This window comes from Paramisgurnus dabryanus, chromosome 4, assembly GCF_030506205.2.
Source record: "Paramisgurnus dabryanus chromosome 4, PD_genome_1.1, whole genome shotgun sequence".
Classification (NCBI taxonomy): Eukaryota; Metazoa; Chordata; class Actinopteri; order Cypriniformes; family Cobitidae; genus Paramisgurnus; species Paramisgurnus dabryanus.
Window position 1 is genome coordinate 7,004,938 of NC_133340.1, and position 18,948 is coordinate 7,023,885.

The 18,948-nt window shown below is 39.9% G+C and overlaps 1 long non-coding RNA gene across 1 annotated transcript; it reads left to right on the plus strand.

Annotated features, from left to right (window-relative positions):
* Window positions 1-1,155: 1,155 nt before the first annotated feature.
* Window positions 1,156-2,655, plus strand: LOC135786226 (uncharacterized). Its single transcript, XR_010546914.1, has 5 exons — window positions 1,156-1,242; window positions 1,644-1,724; window positions 1,857-1,919; window positions 2,347-2,404; window positions 2,526-2,655. It is a non-coding gene; the product is annotated as an uncharacterized lncRNA (long non-coding RNA).
* The last annotated feature ends 16,293 nt before the right edge of the window (window positions 2,656-18,948 follow it).

The following is an 18,948-nucleotide window of genomic DNA, read 5'->3' on the forward strand; positions in this document are numbered from 1 at the left end:
ACAAGAGCAATACTTTTAATAAGGTAGGCTAACATTTTTCTAACAAACAAACATTCCCGTATCAGAAATAAGCAGCACAGTAATTACTGACAACGTAAAGGGTAGGCTATTTCAATAAAACAACGAAAATAAATGAACGAAGTTCAACAAACTGTAATAAAACGGTAGCATACTTTCAAAATCAAGTTTATTTATAACACTTACAATATCCAATATGTTTTTTTCATCAGCAGAACAATAAAGAAGATATTTTGCAGAAACCCCAGTGCTCCGTCATGCAAGTCAACCGATCCGCACACTTTAAGAGCTAAAGCATATATATCCAATACAACAGTAATCCCCCATAACTCTGTGTGACATATTGAAGTCTTGTGAAGCAAATCAATCAGTTTTTGCAAGAAACCGAACGTTATTTACAACACTATAAGCATGAATGCCACTGTCCGAGGCGATCTCTTCCACTGGTGGCGTTTGGTGGCTGTTGGCTATGGATGTTGGTCTCTCTGCGCCACCTATCGTGCGGGGGCGTGAAGTGCACTTCCTGCTTGGCAAAAGCTCTGCATTAACGCTGTATATTTATATATATATTCGAATCTCAAAACGGAAAATCGAATGTCAACCCACGTAACGAATATTTGAATATTCTGGTCCAGCCCTAAAAATATGGGAAAAATTTATTCTGAGAGAAATCGAGCGAAAAAACTACAACCACATATAAACAGACCCATTTCTGTTTCCCGGCGGCGGAGTGATATATCAGCGAGCAATGAGTCTTCCAAGAAAAGTCAATGGAATTTTACAAAATGCCAAATAAAACACGACAGAAACTGTATTTCGCTACACAACTTGTTTTCAATCATCAACGAACACCACGAACCACTCGGTGAGTAGCACAGTTTTGAAAATGAACGTTAAGTGTTGTTTTAATGACATGTTTGTGCATGGCCATTGACTTCCATTCTAAAGCAGTCAAGAGACGCTTCTAAATGAGTCAAAAACTCAAGACACGACCCATTGTCAAAATTTCTGTGTCCATCACTGTAGTTCATCCAAAACAAACCAGAAATGAGACCCAAAGTGTTAAATACCGGAATTATCCTTCATAATTATTATTATAATTATCATTATCAAATCATTAAAACCTTTCTTTTTTTTAGCACAGCGACATAAATATGACCAACCAGATCCCAAGTAGACAGGAACAAATGAAGATATAGCACATAGAAAGACTTATTCTTGGTGGTAAGTTTGTTGTTGCTATTTGTTTTCACGTTTAAGTTTTTCTAATGTTTCTCTTGCAACGCTAACGTTAGTTTAAAATAAATGTTTGAGCTGTCTTACCTGAAAATACCATGATATGACCATATGGTTATTATAACTCCAGTAATGTTCAATGGCTAATGTTTATATCAGTTCAATCTTGACAACCTTATTGTCTTTTTGTATATTTTTAAATGTATTTCTAATTACATATGGACACAAAAATGACATTGTAAGAAGGGATACTTTTATTAGAGATTGTAAAACTGCCGAGGCTGGGTTTGATTATATTATATTGTCTTAAATATATTGTACTCGGGGTAAATAATTCTTAAAACGAAAACAAATCATTAATCATCATTTATCTGCCTGTTGTTTTTCAGATCAACTGCTATTGACATTTTTGAATCGGGACAATTGTGGAGTGATTCGGAAGAAAAACGTTTGCAACACATCCATTCCAGGTGGCTAATTTCTGTCCTTTTGAATTATTCTTGTAAAAACCGTATGTTTTTATTGTAAAGCTGTAAGGGACTTGGCCTAGTCATCCTTGCATATACCATTTGGCAGGGCACCAGGCTAACTTTTTTTACTAGGAGCACAGTGGCCCCCAACTGAAAATTTTAGGGGCGCAACCAGAAAATTAAGGGGCACACACGGTAAAACAACATGCTAACCAAATATTCACATGTCTACTAATTTATACTGTATTACTAATAAATACTTTAATTATAGATTCAGAAAGTACAATGTACTTTTTCAAATTCAGTGTCAAATCACAAAAAAAAGGTCAAATTTGCTGGTCACACATGTGCGACCGGATGTAAAATTCAGTGGCACACTCTCAAATTTTGGTGGCCACCATTTGATAGCAGTCTGGAGCCCTGTTTGGCATCATTTCTGATTTCCTTAAATCTCCTTAAACAGAGGTGAACCTTAAGTTTGCAAGACCACAATAGACAAACAATGGAAAATGATCTAGGTTCAAATAAAACACAATTATCAATGTAAAACATATCCTGTAATACACACAGGTTGTTTTATTTCATGAGCCTGTTCTAATCCTATCTTCATTCCCACTTGTAGAGTGCTCTGACAGATAAAACTGACACACTTGATGAGGACACAGTCAAAGCTTCAAAAGGTAAACTGAGAAGTTAACAAAACTTCCATACATGCATATCTATGCCAATATATTTTAAACATGGATAGCCAAATGTTCATTCATTATTGGTTAATTGGTATATATTGTTTCCTTTTCACAGACCGTGTGATAAAGCAGTCTTCAATTACTACGGTGTCTGAATTGCAAGAAGTGACCCTCCACTTAAACATGTGATATCTAAACTGTTTTGTGTTTTAGTTCAGCTATTTATAGGTTTATCTTAAGTTGGTTAAAGGCGGAGTGCACTATTTTTGAAAGCCAATGTTAACATTTGAAATTACCTAAACAAACATGTCTCTACCCCAATAGAATCTGGACCTTCTTTTGATAAACCCACCACACACATACGCAACCCCGGCAAGGATGTCGGTTAGTAGACACACCCCTTACTGCTGGTTGGCTACAAGTGTGTCTTGGTAGTCGGCCCAATTTCCTTTTCCAAAGCGTTTTTCAAACATTGTGCACTCCGTCTTTAAATTGCACTTAAAACTTTTTTTTTTCAGTAACTTTTTATGCAGAGAATTACATTATGATTATTATAAAATCATTGCTTATGAATATTTAGTGATTGCATATTCATAGTGTACTTTTCATTAATACATTTAATGTTAATGTTGTACAATTTGATAGAAGTAGCTCTGTAATTGCATTTCTCTGATATTTGTTTTATATTGTTTCTCTTTGGTCAAGAGATTATGTATGTCTCTGTGCTTGATTAATTTACTTTAGATATTTTTGTAATGTACACAACACAATATGAAGTATATTAAATTGTTCTGTATTCAAAATATGTGTATGTGTCTTAATATTTAATGATTTTAATATAACATTTTAAATATAAAAAACAGCTTTATAATAAAATAGTAGTGTAATGCTAATACATTTCTATTAATGTAATGCTAGTATATTTCTAATATGCTGAAGTACTATTAAAGTGTTCTTAAAGCACAGTTAAATTAAGCTTTAAATGTATTCTAACTGTATTTTTAAGTGTATGAGAAGTGCATTTCAAATGAATTTTAAAGAAGTAAACTTAAATTGCACTAAATATATTTGAAGTTGTTCCAATTTAACACAATTTCAATATATTAATTAAAACTGCAAGCAGTGATGGAAGGGCCCTCGCACACATGACACCACCACGCCGTGGCATAAGAATTAAAGAGAACAGTAGTAAATAGGCATTTAAGCATGTAAACATAGGTGAACTATTTAAAAGTGTAGTATAATGTGCCACATTTCCTGTTGCTAATTACAAATTACAGCGAGGTAGCATCGTGTAAGATAGCATGAGAGAGTGAGAGAAAGAGAGAGAGACAGAGAGAGAGACAGAGAGAGAGAGTGAGCGAGTGTGTGTGTGAGTATGAGTGACTACATGTAAATATTGGCACATAGATGTGTTCAGTCCAGGACTCTTATTGATCATGTAAAATTAAGGGCAGATCTGACTTTGAATAATCAGTGTAAAACATGTTACTTCTTGTTGCATTAGGTGGCGCTATGGCCATAAGTGACTATTGGCATGTAGATGTGTTCAGTCCTGGACTCTTGTCAATTATGCAAAGTTTGGGACAGATCAGACATTGCATAATCATTGTAAACATGTCACTTCCTGTTGCCAGCTGGTGGCGCTATAACTATAAGTGACTATTGGCGTGTAGATGTGTTCAGTCCTGGACTCTTATCAATCATGTGGAGTTTGTGACTGATCAGACATTGCATAATTAGTGTAAACATGTCACTTCCTGTTGCCAGCTGGTGGCGCTATGACCATAAGTGACTATTGACATGAAGATGTGTTCAGTTCAGGACTCTTATCACTCATGTGAAGTTTGGAACAAATCCGACATTGCATAATCATTGTAAACATGTCACTTCCTGTTGCCAGCTGGTGGCGCTATAACTATAAGTGACTATTGACATGAAGATGTGTTCAGTTCAGGACTCTTAGCAATCATGTGAAGTTTGGGACAAATCCGACATTGCATTATCATTATAAACATGTTACTTCCTGTTACCAGCTGGTGGCGCTATGACCATAACTGACTATTGACATGTAGATGTGTTCAGTCCAGGACTCTTATTAATCATGTGAAGTTTGGGACAGATCAGACATTGCATAATCCTTGTAAACATGTCACTTCCTGTTGCCAGCTGGTGGCGCTATAACCATAAGTTACTATTGACATGTAGATGTGTTCAGGTCAGGACTCTTATCAATCATGTGAAGTTTGGGACAGATCGGACACTGCATGCCTGAGTTCCAGCAACCTGTTTCATAGCGAGACATCAAACTTTGGCTGGCCGAAACCGACACAAATTTTAATATAGAATCAAATCCTTCGCAATTTAGCATCACAAAGGCCTTAAGATGAGACTTGCCAAATATGATGATGATCCGACGAAAACTGTAGGAGGAGTTAGTTAAAGTATGACTGCTGGAAATGAGAAAAACTGAGACAAAATCTGAGAAATAATTCAAAATAGCTGACTTCCTGTTTGGTTTAGGGCGTTGCTCCAGATACTTTTTTGTAGGGCTTGTAATAATACATGAGCATACCGAAATTCGTACATGTAAGTTAAACACAGTCCAAGGGCTGCTTCATTCAATATTTGAAAGTGGCGCTAAAACATGTTCCTTCAGGTTGCCAGCTGGTGGCGCTATGGCTATAAATGAAAATTGTTATGTAGATGTGTTCAGGTCAGGACTCTTAGCAATCATGTGAAATTTGGGACAGATCGGACATTGTATGCATGAGTTCCAGCAACTTCCTGTTTCATTGGAAAACATCAAACTTTGTCGGGCCAGAACCGACACAAATTTTTACGTAGAGTCAAATCCTTCGCAATTTAGCATCACAAAGGCCTTAAGATGACACTCACCAAATATGAAGATGATCCGACGAAAACTCTAGGAGAAGTTAGTTAAAGTATGACGCCTGGAAATGACAAAAACTGCGCCCAAATCACAAAAATAACTCCGAATAGCTGACTTCCTGTTTGGTTTACGGCTTCACTCCAAGAGACTTTTTTGTAGGTCATGTCATGCTACAGAAGCGTACCGAATTTCGTAATTGTACGTCAAACACAGTCCGAGGGCTGCTTCGTTGAATATTTGTAGGTGGCGCTATAGAGCCATTTTCCCACGCCTAATTCTAAAGCCTACACCACATGTAAATTTTCATTACTCTTGACATCTGTGCAAAATTTCATGAGTTTTCGAGTATGTTTAGGCCCTCTAAAGTCCCGCTGAAGTCGGAGAAGAAAAAGAAAAAAAATAATAAATATTAAATATAAAATTAAATATAATAAATGACGGACGACTCTGACGTCTGTGCCAATTTCAAGAGTTTGAAACTCTTTGAAAGAGTCGAATATGTTAAGGCCCCCAAAAAGTCCAAAAGTGTTAAAAAAAAAAAAATAATAATAATAATAATAAATATAGCTGCAAGCAGCAATGGCGGGCCCTCGCACATTTTTTTTATCGCTAAACGGGGCGTCCGAGAAAACGATGCACGGTGGGAAAGGGCATCAAGTGGGTAAATATCAGTGGGCTATTTAATGTTGTTACTGAGCCATTTGGGGACTGTAGCTAAAAGAAACCTCACATTTTAGACAAACAGTGGCGCTAGTGAGCCACTTAAGAGACACGCCTTTGTCTGACCTATTTGTGCACACTTAACAGCCGACAACTCTGATGTGTGTGCCGACATTTAGGTTAACCTAAGCACGTCAAGAGCCTTAAATATGCCTGAAATAAAAGTAAAGTTTGCGGCATTGCCATGGGAACAGCGTTCGAGATATCAAAAATCCCTTTGCAATTTATCATCTACAATGTCTTCGCATCATGTTGACCACTTTTGGTGTCAATCGCATGAATATCCTAGATGGAGTATTTAATGGAACATCGGCGTCAACTGAAAGGCTTAAATATGCCTTTAAAATGAAAGTAAACTTTGACAGGTTGCCATGGGAACAGCGTTTGAGATATCAAAAATCCCTTCGCAATTTATCATCTACAATGTCTCGGCATCATGTTGACCACTTCAAGTGTCAATCGCATGAATATCCTAGAAGGAGTATTTAAAAGAACATCGGATGGAACTGTTAAAAAAATCCACCTTTGTGACTGACAGACTTCCTGGCGCCTGGTGGTGGCGCTATACCCGGGAGTCACAATAGGCACATCGATGCGATCGGAATCTTCAGACGAACAAACACCCTGTATGGCATCACAATAAGACATTTTTTGCCTTAGATATTAGACACTTCCTGTTTCTCTGATTTCGCCATAAATTTGTCGCCTCACCATGGCAGAACCGTTCGAGATATCAAAAATCCCTTCGGAATTTAACAAGTACAATGTCTCGACATCATGTTTACCACGTTTGGTGTCAATCCCATGTATCCACTAGGAGGAGTATTTAAAAGTTCACCGCATGCATTTTTTAAACAATCCAAAATAGCCGACTTCCTGTTGGGCGGAGCTTAAATGTTTGAGTGCGAAAGTTGTTTGGGTCGATGAGATCTATATGCATACCAACTCTCGTACATGTGCGTACATGTTTGCTCGATCTGTGCCCCAATGTTTGTTTTTGCATTACAGGGGGCGCTACAGAGCTCCCTTGCCACGCCCATATTCCAGCCTTTGCATGAGCCTAGTGGCACGTGACTTTTACATCTGTGCCAAATTTCTGTTGTTTTCGAGCATGTTAAGGCACCCAAAGTGCACGCCAAGAGCTTAAATATGCCTGAAAATGAAAGTAAAGTTTGACGTGTTGCCATGGGAACAGCGTTAGAGATATCAAAAATCCCTTCGCAATTTATCATCTACAATGTCTCAGCATCATGTTGACCACTTTTGGTGTCAATCGCATGAAAATCCTAGGAGGAGTATTTAAAAGTTCACCACATGCAACTGTCAAGAAATCCACCTTTTGTGACTGCCACACTTCCTGGTGCCTGTTGGTGGCGCTATACCCGAGACTCAAAATAGGCACATCGATGCGATCGGAATCCTTGGCCGAACATACACACTGCGTTTCATCCCAATAAGACATTTTTTGCTTTAGATATTAGACACTTCCTGTTTCATTGAATTCGCCATAAATTTGTCGCCTCGCCATGGCAACACCGTTTGAGATATCAAAAATCCCTTCGCAATTTAGCAAGTCCAATGTCTCAGCATCATGTTCACCACGTTTGGTGTCAATCATATGAATTCCCTAGGAGAAGTATTTAAAAGTTCATGACTGACATACTTCCTGGCGCCTGGTGGTGGCGCTATACCCGGGAGTCACAATAGGCACATCGATGCGATCGGAATCTCCAGATGAACAAACTATCCGCATGGGATCACAATAAGATATTTTTTGCCTTAGATATTAGACACTTCCTGTTTCTCTGATTTCGCCATAAATTTGTTGCCTCGCCATGGCAGAACCGTTCGAGATATCAAAAATCCCTTCGCAATTTTGCAAGTACAATGTCTCGGCATCATGATCACCACATTTGGTGTCATTCGCATGAATCCCCTAGGAGGAGTATTTAAAAGTTCACCGCATGCATTTTTTAAACAATCCAAAATAGCCGACTTCCTGTTGGGCGGAGCTTAAATGTTAGAGGGTGAAAGTTGTTCGGGTCGATGAGTTCTATATGCGTACCAACTCCCGTACATGTGGGTACATGTTTGTCCGATCTGTGCACCAATGTTTTCTGTTGCATTACAGGGGGCGCTACAGAGCCCCTTTGCCACGCCCGTGTTCCAGCCTTTGCCCGTTCGCAATGACAGACGACTCTGACGTCTGTGCCAAATTTCAAGAGTTTTCGAGTATGTTAAGGCACCCAAAGTGCCCAAAACTGTTAAAAAAAAATAAAATAATAATAAATATAGCTGCAAGCAGCAATGGCGGGCCCTCGCACGTTTTTTTACCGCTACACGGTGCGTTCGAGAAAACGATGCACGGTGGGCAAGGGCATCAAGTGGGTAAATACCAGTGGGCTATTTCATGTTGTTACTGAGCCATTTGGGGACTGTAGCTAAAAAAACCCCCACATTTTAGACAAACGGGGGCACTAGTGAGCCACTTAAGAGACACGTCTATGTCTGACCTTTTTGTGCAAACTAAACAGCCGACAACTCTGATGTGTGTGCCAACTTTAAGGTTAATCTAATCACGCCAAGAGCCTTAAATATGCCTGAAATAAAAGTAAAGTTTGCCGCGTTGCCATGGAAACAGCGTTCGAGATATCAAAAATCCCTTCGCAATTTATCATCTACAATGTCTCGGCATCATGTTGACCACTTTTGGTGTCAATCGCATGAATATCCTAGAAGGAGTATTTAAAGGAACATCGGTGTCAACTGAAAGGCTTAAATATGCCTTTAAAATGAAAGTAAAATTTGACGCGTTGCCATGGGAACAGCGTTTGAGATATCAAAAATCCCTTCGCAATTTATCATCTGCAATGTCTCAGCATCATGTTGACCACTTTTGGTGTCAATCGCATGAATATCCTAGAAGGAGTATTTAAAAGAACATCGGATGGAACTGTCAAAAAAATCCACCTTTGTGACTGACAGACTTCCTGGCGCCTGGTGGTGGCGCTATACCCGAGACTCACAATAGGCACATCGATGCGATCGGAATCTTCAGGCGAACAAACACCCCCCTTGGCATCACAATAAGAATTTTTTTGCCTTAGATATTAGACACTTCCTGTTTCTCTGAATTCGCCACAAATTTGTCGACTCGCCACGGCAGCACCGTTCGAGATATCAAAAATACCTTCGCAATTTAGCAAGTACAAAGTCTCGACATCACGTTCACCACGTTTGGTGTCAATCCCATGAATCCTCTAGGAGGAGTATTTAAAAGTTCACCACATGCATTTTTGAAACAATACAAAATAGCCGACTTCCTGTTGGGCGGAGCTAAAATGTTTGAGTGCGAAAGTTGTTCAAGTCGATGAGATCTATATGCGTACCAACTCTCGTACATGTGCGTACATGTTTGCTCGATCTGTGCCCCAAAGTTTGTTTTTGCATTACAGGGGGCGCTACAGAGCTCCCTTGCCACACCCATATTTCAGCCTTTGCATGAGCCTAGTGGCACGTGACTTTGACATCTGTGCCAAATTTCCGATGTTTTCGAGCATGTTAAGGCACCCAAAGTGCACGCCAAGAGCTTAAATATGCCTGAAAATGAAAGTAAAGTTTGACGTGTTGCCATGGGAACAGCGTTCGAGATATCAAAAATCCCTTCGCAATTTATCATCTACAATGTCTCAGCATCGTGTTGACCGCTTTTGGTGTCAATCGCATGAAAATCCTAGGAGGAGTATTTAAAAGTTCACCATATGCAACTGTCAAGAAATCCACCTTTTGTGACTGCCACACTTCCTGGTGCCTGTTGGTGGCGCTATACCCGAGACTCAAAATAGGCACATCGATGCGATCGGAATCCTTGGCCGAACATACACACTGCGTTTCATCCCAATAAGACATTTTTTGCTTTAGATATTAGACACTTCCTGTTTCATTGAATTCGCCATAAATTTGTCGCCTCGTCATGGCAACACCGTTTGAGATATAAAAAATCCCTTCGCAATTTAGCAAGTCCAATGTCTCAGCATCATGTTCACCACGTTTGGTGTCAATCGTATGAATTACCTAGGAGTAGTATTTAACAGTTCATGACTGACACACTTCCTGGCGCCTGGTGGTGGCGCTATACCCGGGAGTCACAATAGGCACATCGATGTGATCGGAATCTTCAGACGAACAAACTACCCGCATGGCATCACAATAAGACATTTTTTACATTAGATATTAGACACTTCCTGTTTCTCTGATTTCGCCACAACTTTGTCGCCTCGCCATGGCAGAACCGTTCGAGATATCAAAAATCCCTTCGCAATTTAGCAAGTACAATGTCTCGACATCATGATCACCACATTTGGTGTCATTCGCATGAATCCCCTAGGAGGAGTATTTAAAAGTTCACCGCATGCATTTTTTAAACAATCCAAAATAGCCGACTTCCTGTTGGGCGGAGCTTAAATGTTAGAGGGTGAAAGTTGTTCTGGTCGATGAGATCTATATGCGTACCAACTCCCGTACATGTGGGTACATGTTTGTCCGATCTGTGCACCAATGTTTTCTGTTGCATTACAGGGGGCGCTACAGAGCCCCTTTGCCACGCCCGTGTTCCAGCCTTTGCCCGTTCGCAATGACAGACGACTCTGACGTCTGTGCCAAATTTCAAGAGTTTTCGAGTATGTTAAGGCACCCAAAGTGCCCAAAACTGTTAAAAAAAAAAAAATAATAATAATAAATATAGCTGCAAGCAGCAATGGCGGGCCCTCGCACGTTTTTTTACCGCTACACGATGCGTCCGAGAAAACGATGCCCGGTGGGCAAGGGCATCAAGTGGGTAAACATCAGTGGGCTATTTAATGTTGTTACTGAGCCATTTGGGGACTGTAGGTAAAAGAAAAACCCCACATTTTAGACAAATGGGGGCGCTAGTGAGCCACTAAAGAGACACGCCTTTGCCTGACCTATTTGTCCACTCTGAACAGCCGACAACTCTGATGTGTGTGCCAACGATTAGGTTAATCTAAGCACGCCAAGAGTCCTAAATATGCCTGAAATAAAAGTAAAGTTTGTGGCGTTGCCATGGGAACAGCGTTCAAGATATCAAAAATCCGTTCACAATTTATCATCTACAATGTCTCGGCATCATGTTGACCACTTCTGGTGTCAATCGCATGAATATTCTAGAAGGAGTATTTAAAAGAACATCGGCGTGTACTTAAAGGCTTAAATAAGCCTTTAAAATGAAAGTAAAGTTTGACGCGTTGCCATGGAAACAGCGTTCGAGATATCAAAAATCCCTTCACAATTTATCATCTACAATGTCTCGGCATCATGTTGACCACTTCTGGTGTCAATCGCATGAATATTCTAGAAGGAGTATTTAAAAGAACATCGGCGTGAACTTAAAGGCTTAATTAAACCTTTAAAATGAAAGTAAAATTTGACGCGTTGTCATGGGAACAGCGTTCGAGATATCAAAAATCCCTTCGCAATTTATCATCTACAATGTCTCGACATCATGTTGACCACTTCTGGTGTCAATCTCATGAATATTCTAGAAGGAGTATTTAAAAGAACATCGGCGTCAACTTAAAGGCTTAAATAAGCCTTTAAAATGAAAGTAAAGTTTGACGCGTTGCCATGGGAACAGCGTTTGAGATATCAAAAATCCCTTCGCAATTTATCATCTACTATGTCTCCGCATCATGTTGACCACTTCTGGTGTCAATCGCATGAATATTCTAGAAGGAGTATTTAAAAGAACATCGGCGTGAATTTAAAGGCTTAAATAAGCCTTTAAAATGAAAGTAAAGTTTGACGCGTTGCCATGGGAACAGCGTTTGAGATATCAAAAATCCCTTCACAATTTATCATCTACAATGTCTCAGCATTATGTTGACCACTTCTGGAGTCAATCACATTATTTCCCCAGGAGGAGTATTTAAAAGTTTACCACATGCAGCTGTAAGGTTTAAATATGCCTTAAAAATGAAAGTAAAGTTTGACAGGTTGCCATGGGAACAGCGTTCGGGATATCAAAAATCCCTTCGCAATTTATCATCTACAATGTCTTGGCATCATGTTGACCACTTTTGGTGTCAATCGCATAAACATTGTAGGAGGAGTATTTAAAAGAACATCGCATGGAACTGTCAAAAAAAATCCACCTTCGTGACTGACACACTTCCTGGCGCCTGGTGGTGGCGCTATACCCGGGAGTCACAATAGGCACATCGATGCGATCGGAATCTTCAGACGAACAAACACACCGCGTGTCATCACAATAAGACATTTTTTGCCTTTGATATTAGACACTTCCTGTTTCTCTGATGTCGCCATAAATTTGTCGCCTCGCCATGGCAACACCGTTCGAGATATCAAAAATCCCTTCGCAATTTAGCAAGTCCAATGTCTCGACATCATGTTCACCACGTTTGGTGTCAATCGCATGCATCCACTAGGAGGAGTATTTAAAAGTTCAACGCTTGCATTGTTTAAACAATCCAAAATAGCCGACTTCCTGTTGGGCGGAGCTTAAATGTTAGAGGGCGAAAGTTGTTCGGGTCGATGAGATCTATATGCGTACCAATTCTCGTACATGTGCGCTCATTTTTGTCCGATCTGTGCATCAAAGTTTTTTTTTGCATTACAGGGGGCGCTATAGAGCCCCCGTGCCACGCCCGTGTTCCAGCCTTTGGATTTCTGCGATGACGGACGACTCTGACGTCTGTGCCAATTTTCAAGAGTTTTCGAGTATGTTAAGGCCCCCAAAAAGTCCAAAAGTGTTAAAAAAAAAAAAAAAAAAAAAAAAAAAAAAATAATAATAATAATAATAAAAATAATAATCCGAGCAAAAACAATAGGGCTTCGCACCTAGCGGTGCAGGCCATTCTGGCCTGCTCCTCGGTGCTCGAGCCCTAATAATCCGAGCAAAAACAATAGGGCTTCGCACCATTCGGTGCAGGCCATTCTGGCCTGCTCCTCGGTGCTCGGGCCCTAATAATCCGAGCAAAAACAATAGGGCTTCGCACCATTCGGTGCAGGCCATTCTGGCCTGCTCCTCGGTGCTCGGGCCCTAATAAATTCGAGCAAAAACAATAGGGCTTCGCACCTTTCGGTGCAGGCCATTCTGGCCTGCTCCTCGGTGCTCGGGCCCTAATAACTCCTTGAGGAACAATAGGGTCCTCACACCCTGGTGTGCTCGGGCCCTAAATATAATGCAAATAGATTAAAATTGACTTTAAATATATCTTGAAATGCATTTAATATATTTGAAGTGGGTTCAATATAATACATTTAATATGCATTTAGTATAGTAGCTTTTAAATATATTAAGTATGTCCCAAAAAATACTATTTAAATATATTTCTTTTTCACCTGGGCTGTTAGTCTAAATGTTGTTAATCTAAATGTTAACTTACTAAATTTTAACTTATCAATCTTAACCTTTGTAACTATTATTTTAAATAGTTTTCTAACAACCTTTTCTCAACAAGCACAATTGTCAAGTGAATAGATCTTGTTGATCTAAACCGATTGGTTGATTCTCAGTCTAATGGATGTTCGCTCTAAAACGTGTCAGCATCATTTTCATATATAAGTTAACACACAGGAGTTTACGCTTTTGTAGAGAATAATGGCATTGGAAGGAAACGAGACCCCTCACATCCTCGTTTTGGTAGATACAGTTTTTTCTCAATTGCTTTGGCTCATTTCTTGAAACAGAAATTACATTTTCAAAACAACATGGACAAACCTCCAAACCACTTGGCAATTGTTCACAACAGAATTTAATTTCTCATTCATTTAATCAAATTGCAAATGTCTAAGTACATGTCTCAATATATCAGTACATCTTTGCAAAAGATTAAGTACAGGTAGCCTACATTTAGCACAATTTCCAAGTGAATAGATCTTGTTGATCTAAACTGATTGTTTGATTCTCAGTCTAATGGTTGTTCGCTCCAAAACATCTCTGCGTCATTTCATTGTATAAGTCATCACATGCACAATAGTCTGTTTAATTGTCAAAATTAAGAACATAATACCATGAATACCATATATGAATCCTTTGAACATTTGATTAATTTATTATAGCAATTGACAGTCAGGTGAAACTAGAACTTGACTAACGTAGGAGGAGTTTACGCTTTTTAAGAGAATAATGGCATTGGAAGGAAAGAGACCCCTCACATCCTTGTGTTTGTGGATGAAGCTGGCTTCAACTTGGCCAAGGACAGAAAACATGGCCGTAATGTTATTGGCCACCGGGCCACAGTGGATGTCCGAGGCCAGTGAGGGGCAATATAACTATGTGTGCTGCCATATCTGAGAATGATGTGGGCACTCACATCCCTGGTCTTGGCCCATACTATACACAGAAGCTCCTAATATTCTAGGACCGCCTCAATTATGATTTGATCCCTAAAAATAAGAAAGGTCTCGTAGGGCCTCACCTACCACAATATGTCATTGTATGGGACAATGTGAATTTCCAGTGTAGGGGATGGTTGCGACATGCATGCTGTTTCTTTCTCTTTGCATTGCACAACGCTGTGATGTGGACGAGAATCTGTGGCCAGAGAGACACCAGTGTGTAGATGGCCATGAGGGTGAGGACGGTGGCCAGGAAAGGGAAGGTGAGGACAGCGACCAGTGAAGAACTGTTAGTTGTGAAACTCCAGCTTTATTTACAGCATTGTAGGCTGCATATAATTTTTATTATATGGGATATTGTTTTTTGTATTTTTATTACAGTATTTTTATTACAGTATATTATGCTGTATATATTTTCTTTTTACTCTAATGTATGGAAGTTACTTTGTGTGTGAATAAAAGTGGTTACAATTTTCATTGGCAGTATGAGTGCAATGTGTGATGTCTAACCTTGGAGGCTACTCTTACCCTAAAATCCTATTTCTTTTTTTCCCCAGTTTTATACACAATTGTATTTTGTTAGTTATACAAAAAAAACAGTAGAGTAACCATTGTCAATGAAGGACTGGTCTAAGACTTAAAGGCGCTCTAAGCGAATAATGTGCGACGTCACTTCCTGTTGATGTTTGAACTGTTTTCAAACAGACAGAGCGTAGCTAACTCCTCTCCCTCCCCCTCCCTTCCGTGCTTTCATGAACGCGCCCAACCCCCACCCCCAAATCCTTCTTGTCGTTTATTGGCTGGAATACTTTGTTTTGTTTTGTGGTGGCTAGGTTTGGCCATTTGTTGATATTGCCGTTTGTGAAGCCTGGGCTGTCTACAGAGATCGCGTTTTTTTACAGTTTGATCAGCGGACAGGCAGCAAGCAGATAGTGAGGAGATGTTTCCGGTATGTAACAAAAAATGTTTTATGGTCTAAAACGCTTCAATTCGCTTAGAGCACCTTTAAAAGGTGGACATAAGGGATATTTCAATGGTCCCCTGTCATAATGAAAAAACATCTAAACATTTTGACTTGCAGTGCTTACACAATGTCACAGGGACGAAGCATTTTGGAGGCACTGACTGTTTAAATGAGAAAGAAATGTAGTTTTGACAAATGAGTGAACTGTTTTGGGAGAGGTATGAGCTTTTGCAAGTGAGCTATAGTGTTGTGCTGAACTGTAAGACTGTTTTGCCAAATGATCTTAGAGTTTTGAAAATGTAATTTCTGTTTCAAGAAATGAGCCAAAGCAATTGAGAAAAACTGTAAGACTGACTTGCTCAGGGTTCACTCCAACTCCGATGAACCCAAAGTACGACGTGCTTTGTCACTGCTACCACAATAAACTACTTTCATCAAGATTTTCAACGTCCTCATAATTTTTGCTTACACTGGCGAGCCAAGCAGCGAGGGATTTTAAAAAAAAAAAAAGCGGGGAAAAGTAAGAAAAACTGACTTTTCTTCTTTAATGCTGTTTTTGTTTTAGGGAACCCCCTTGTTTAAAAAAATCTAGAAAAGAAAATTGTAAGGAGAGGAAGGAATTTAGTTTGTTTAATTTAGCAGGAGGAGTTCTTAAGCCTATTCTATACAATTCTGTTTGAGATTCTAACGAAACTGAATTAAACCGACACAGTGTGGTGGCAGAGTTGTATTAGAATTTTTGTTTCTAACGTAGTTGAAGCAAAGTGTTTAAGTTTGTGTGTTTCTTAAGTAACTGAAACGTGGTGTTGTGTTGTTATAATTTCTGTTAAGATTCTAAATTAACTGAATCAACCCAACGTAGTGTGGTGGCAGAATTATAACAAAAGAGTTTCTAAAGTAACTGAAACTTCTTGTAGTGAGAGCCCGACGAACTGTGGCTTTGTGAAGTTTAAAACTAAAAACCCGAAGCAGTGTGGTTTTGCTCGATGTAGTAGAGTTTTAAACGTGATATATAGTGTTGTAAGCCCGAAGTACTGTGGCTGGATAGTTTAAGATATAACACAGAAGCCCGATGTAGTGTGGTTTTGTCCGACATACTGTGACAGTGTTATATTTAATCTATTTGTGAGTATTGGTGAAGCAGAGGTTTAGGCCAGAAGGAGTGTGGCCTCCAAAGTAGTGAGACTTTCAAGTTTAAAGAAACTTGGTTTGGAATTGTTATAATTTCTGTTAAGATTCTAAAGTAATTGAATTAACCCAACATAGTGTGGTTGCAGAATTATAACAAATGATTTCCTAAAGTAACTGAAATTGCTGTGTAGAGAGCCCAACGCACCGTGGCTCTGTGAAGTTTAAAACTAAAATCTGAAGAAGTGTGGTTTTGCTCGACGTAGTGTAGCAGTGTTTTAAACTTGATAACTGTTGTTACCCCTGAAGTACTACAGCTAGGTAGTCTGTTGTAAAATAAAACAGTGTGATGTGTCCGATGTATTGTGACAGTGTTATATTTAAACTGTTTGTGAGCATTCGTGTAGATGTACTTTAAGCCCCGACGGACTGTGGCCATGTCTGTTTCAGGTTCAGAGGCCTGACATATTGTGTTGTTAATTCATAAGTGTTCGACGTACAGGAACTATGAACAAACAGACTAACGAATATCTTAAAGCAACTAGATAACGTGTAGTCACTGTAACAGAAAGTTGTAAATACCTATTGAATTATTGCACATAATTCAGTAAGACGTTTGAAATGGAAAAGCTGATTGTTAAGTACATCACCAAGCATGGTTCACAGGAAATGTTTGATGGAATAGAGAACGTTGTTGATAAGCCATATGAATGGGCTATCTCTAAGTTTGAAACTTATCCTAAAATGCCTAAAAATGAAAAAGGAAAGGTTGCCAATGCGCTTCAAGTGGTTTTTGCCTCGTACAATGTAATTAGGAAGAGAATAGATGAGTTAAAGAGCACCTATAATGAGATAAACGTTTTTAAACATCCTTTTGTGTGTAGGTGTGTATTAGTACATGCTAACGATATTCAAAAAGTACATACCTCAAAGAAAACGATGACGCGAGTAATCTTCTCTAACGTTCTAGGACTACAAAAACACTCGGATTGTAGGCAACAGTTTACTTCCTGGGATTGGTGACATAGACAAGACCAACATTATCATAGTTCAACTCTCTCTGCTTTGCTTGGGTACGCCCTCAAAGACGGGGGTGAAGAGTTCAGAAGAGAGAGCTGAAATGGCGGAGGTTGGGAGTCCATCTGTTTCGAGTGTGTTTGTAAACTCGTTTCATCGTTTAAGCGATTAAATCTCTCGAGTAGACGCTGTCTCTTTAGATGCGAGGGCAAAATAGCACTTTATGGACTTCCACAGAGGCATCATGTTTAATACGGCTCCGGCAAAATCCAGTCAGAAGTTGTTTGTAAGTTCACGGAGTTTTCACAATGACTGCTTCATGAACCGAAGCTGGATTTGTGCGTTGTCTTCTCCTGAAAGTTGGATTACCGTGCACTTCTGGATCACATGGTGTAAGTATCCATGTTTATTATTTATCTTTTACGTTAACGTTACCGGTTACCTGAGCTTAACTTGTGCGTGTAGAGCTAAGCTTGCAAGCTAATTGTTTTGTGTTGTAATACTGTATTTCATACACAACGTACCATATTTACCCACGTGTATGTTCGTGTTATTGTGGAAAGTGCACTATTCAACGTGTGTGAGTCTTGAGCAACCAGGTTAGCGGCCCTACCACGGAGCAGAGTGGTGGGTGAGCCGGGAAGCACACGGGAGAAGGAAAATAAAGGAAATAAAGGAAGAGCATCATCATTCATTGTGAGTACATGGAATATTATACAGAGCATTATTGTGGAAAGTGTGCTGTTCAACGTGTATTGTGAGTCTTTCACTAAACAGGCTAGCGGCCCTACCACGGAGCCGCAGCAGCGACGTCCATCTTTCTGGCTTTCATTTTTACAACGCCCAATCGGTCTGGGAACAGTTCTAGGAAGACTGGGCTTCGACCTTATTTTTCACGTAGAGTGTGAGCTGTTCAGTGGGTGAGTCTGGGCCTTTGCTGTGAGTGTGTACACATAAAATTAGTGCAGTGTGATGCTGTGTTTATGCTGTCAGTAGCCCCCTTACTGAAACTAGTCGTGGGAAAACGAGAGGCTGTGGAAGCCGGCGAAGCGTTCGCAAGTTTATGCTGTTTCGCGACTCCTGCATTAAAGACCCAGGTGCAGCGCTCCCTTTGACGATCCTTTGGATTTGCCTTGGCTTTGTGGAGGTGGTGGCGAAGTATACCGGCGAACCAGACTGCTGTGAGTAGAACCCAAAAAGTGCTTTATGTGTACCAAGGAAACTGTACTGCTGTAAAAAGAGTTGTGTGGATTAATCTCACCTGTTACGGAGCCTCTTCAAAGGTGCGCCCCTGTTCCAGTTCTCTGTGATCGTAAGTGAAAGAGAGGAGTGGGCAGCGTTCGGCTCGGCGTGACAGTGTAAAACTCCCACCAAGTACAAGAGGCCTCTGGGAAGGCTCGTGCCACGACGTTCTACTACACAAAGGTCTGCGAGTAC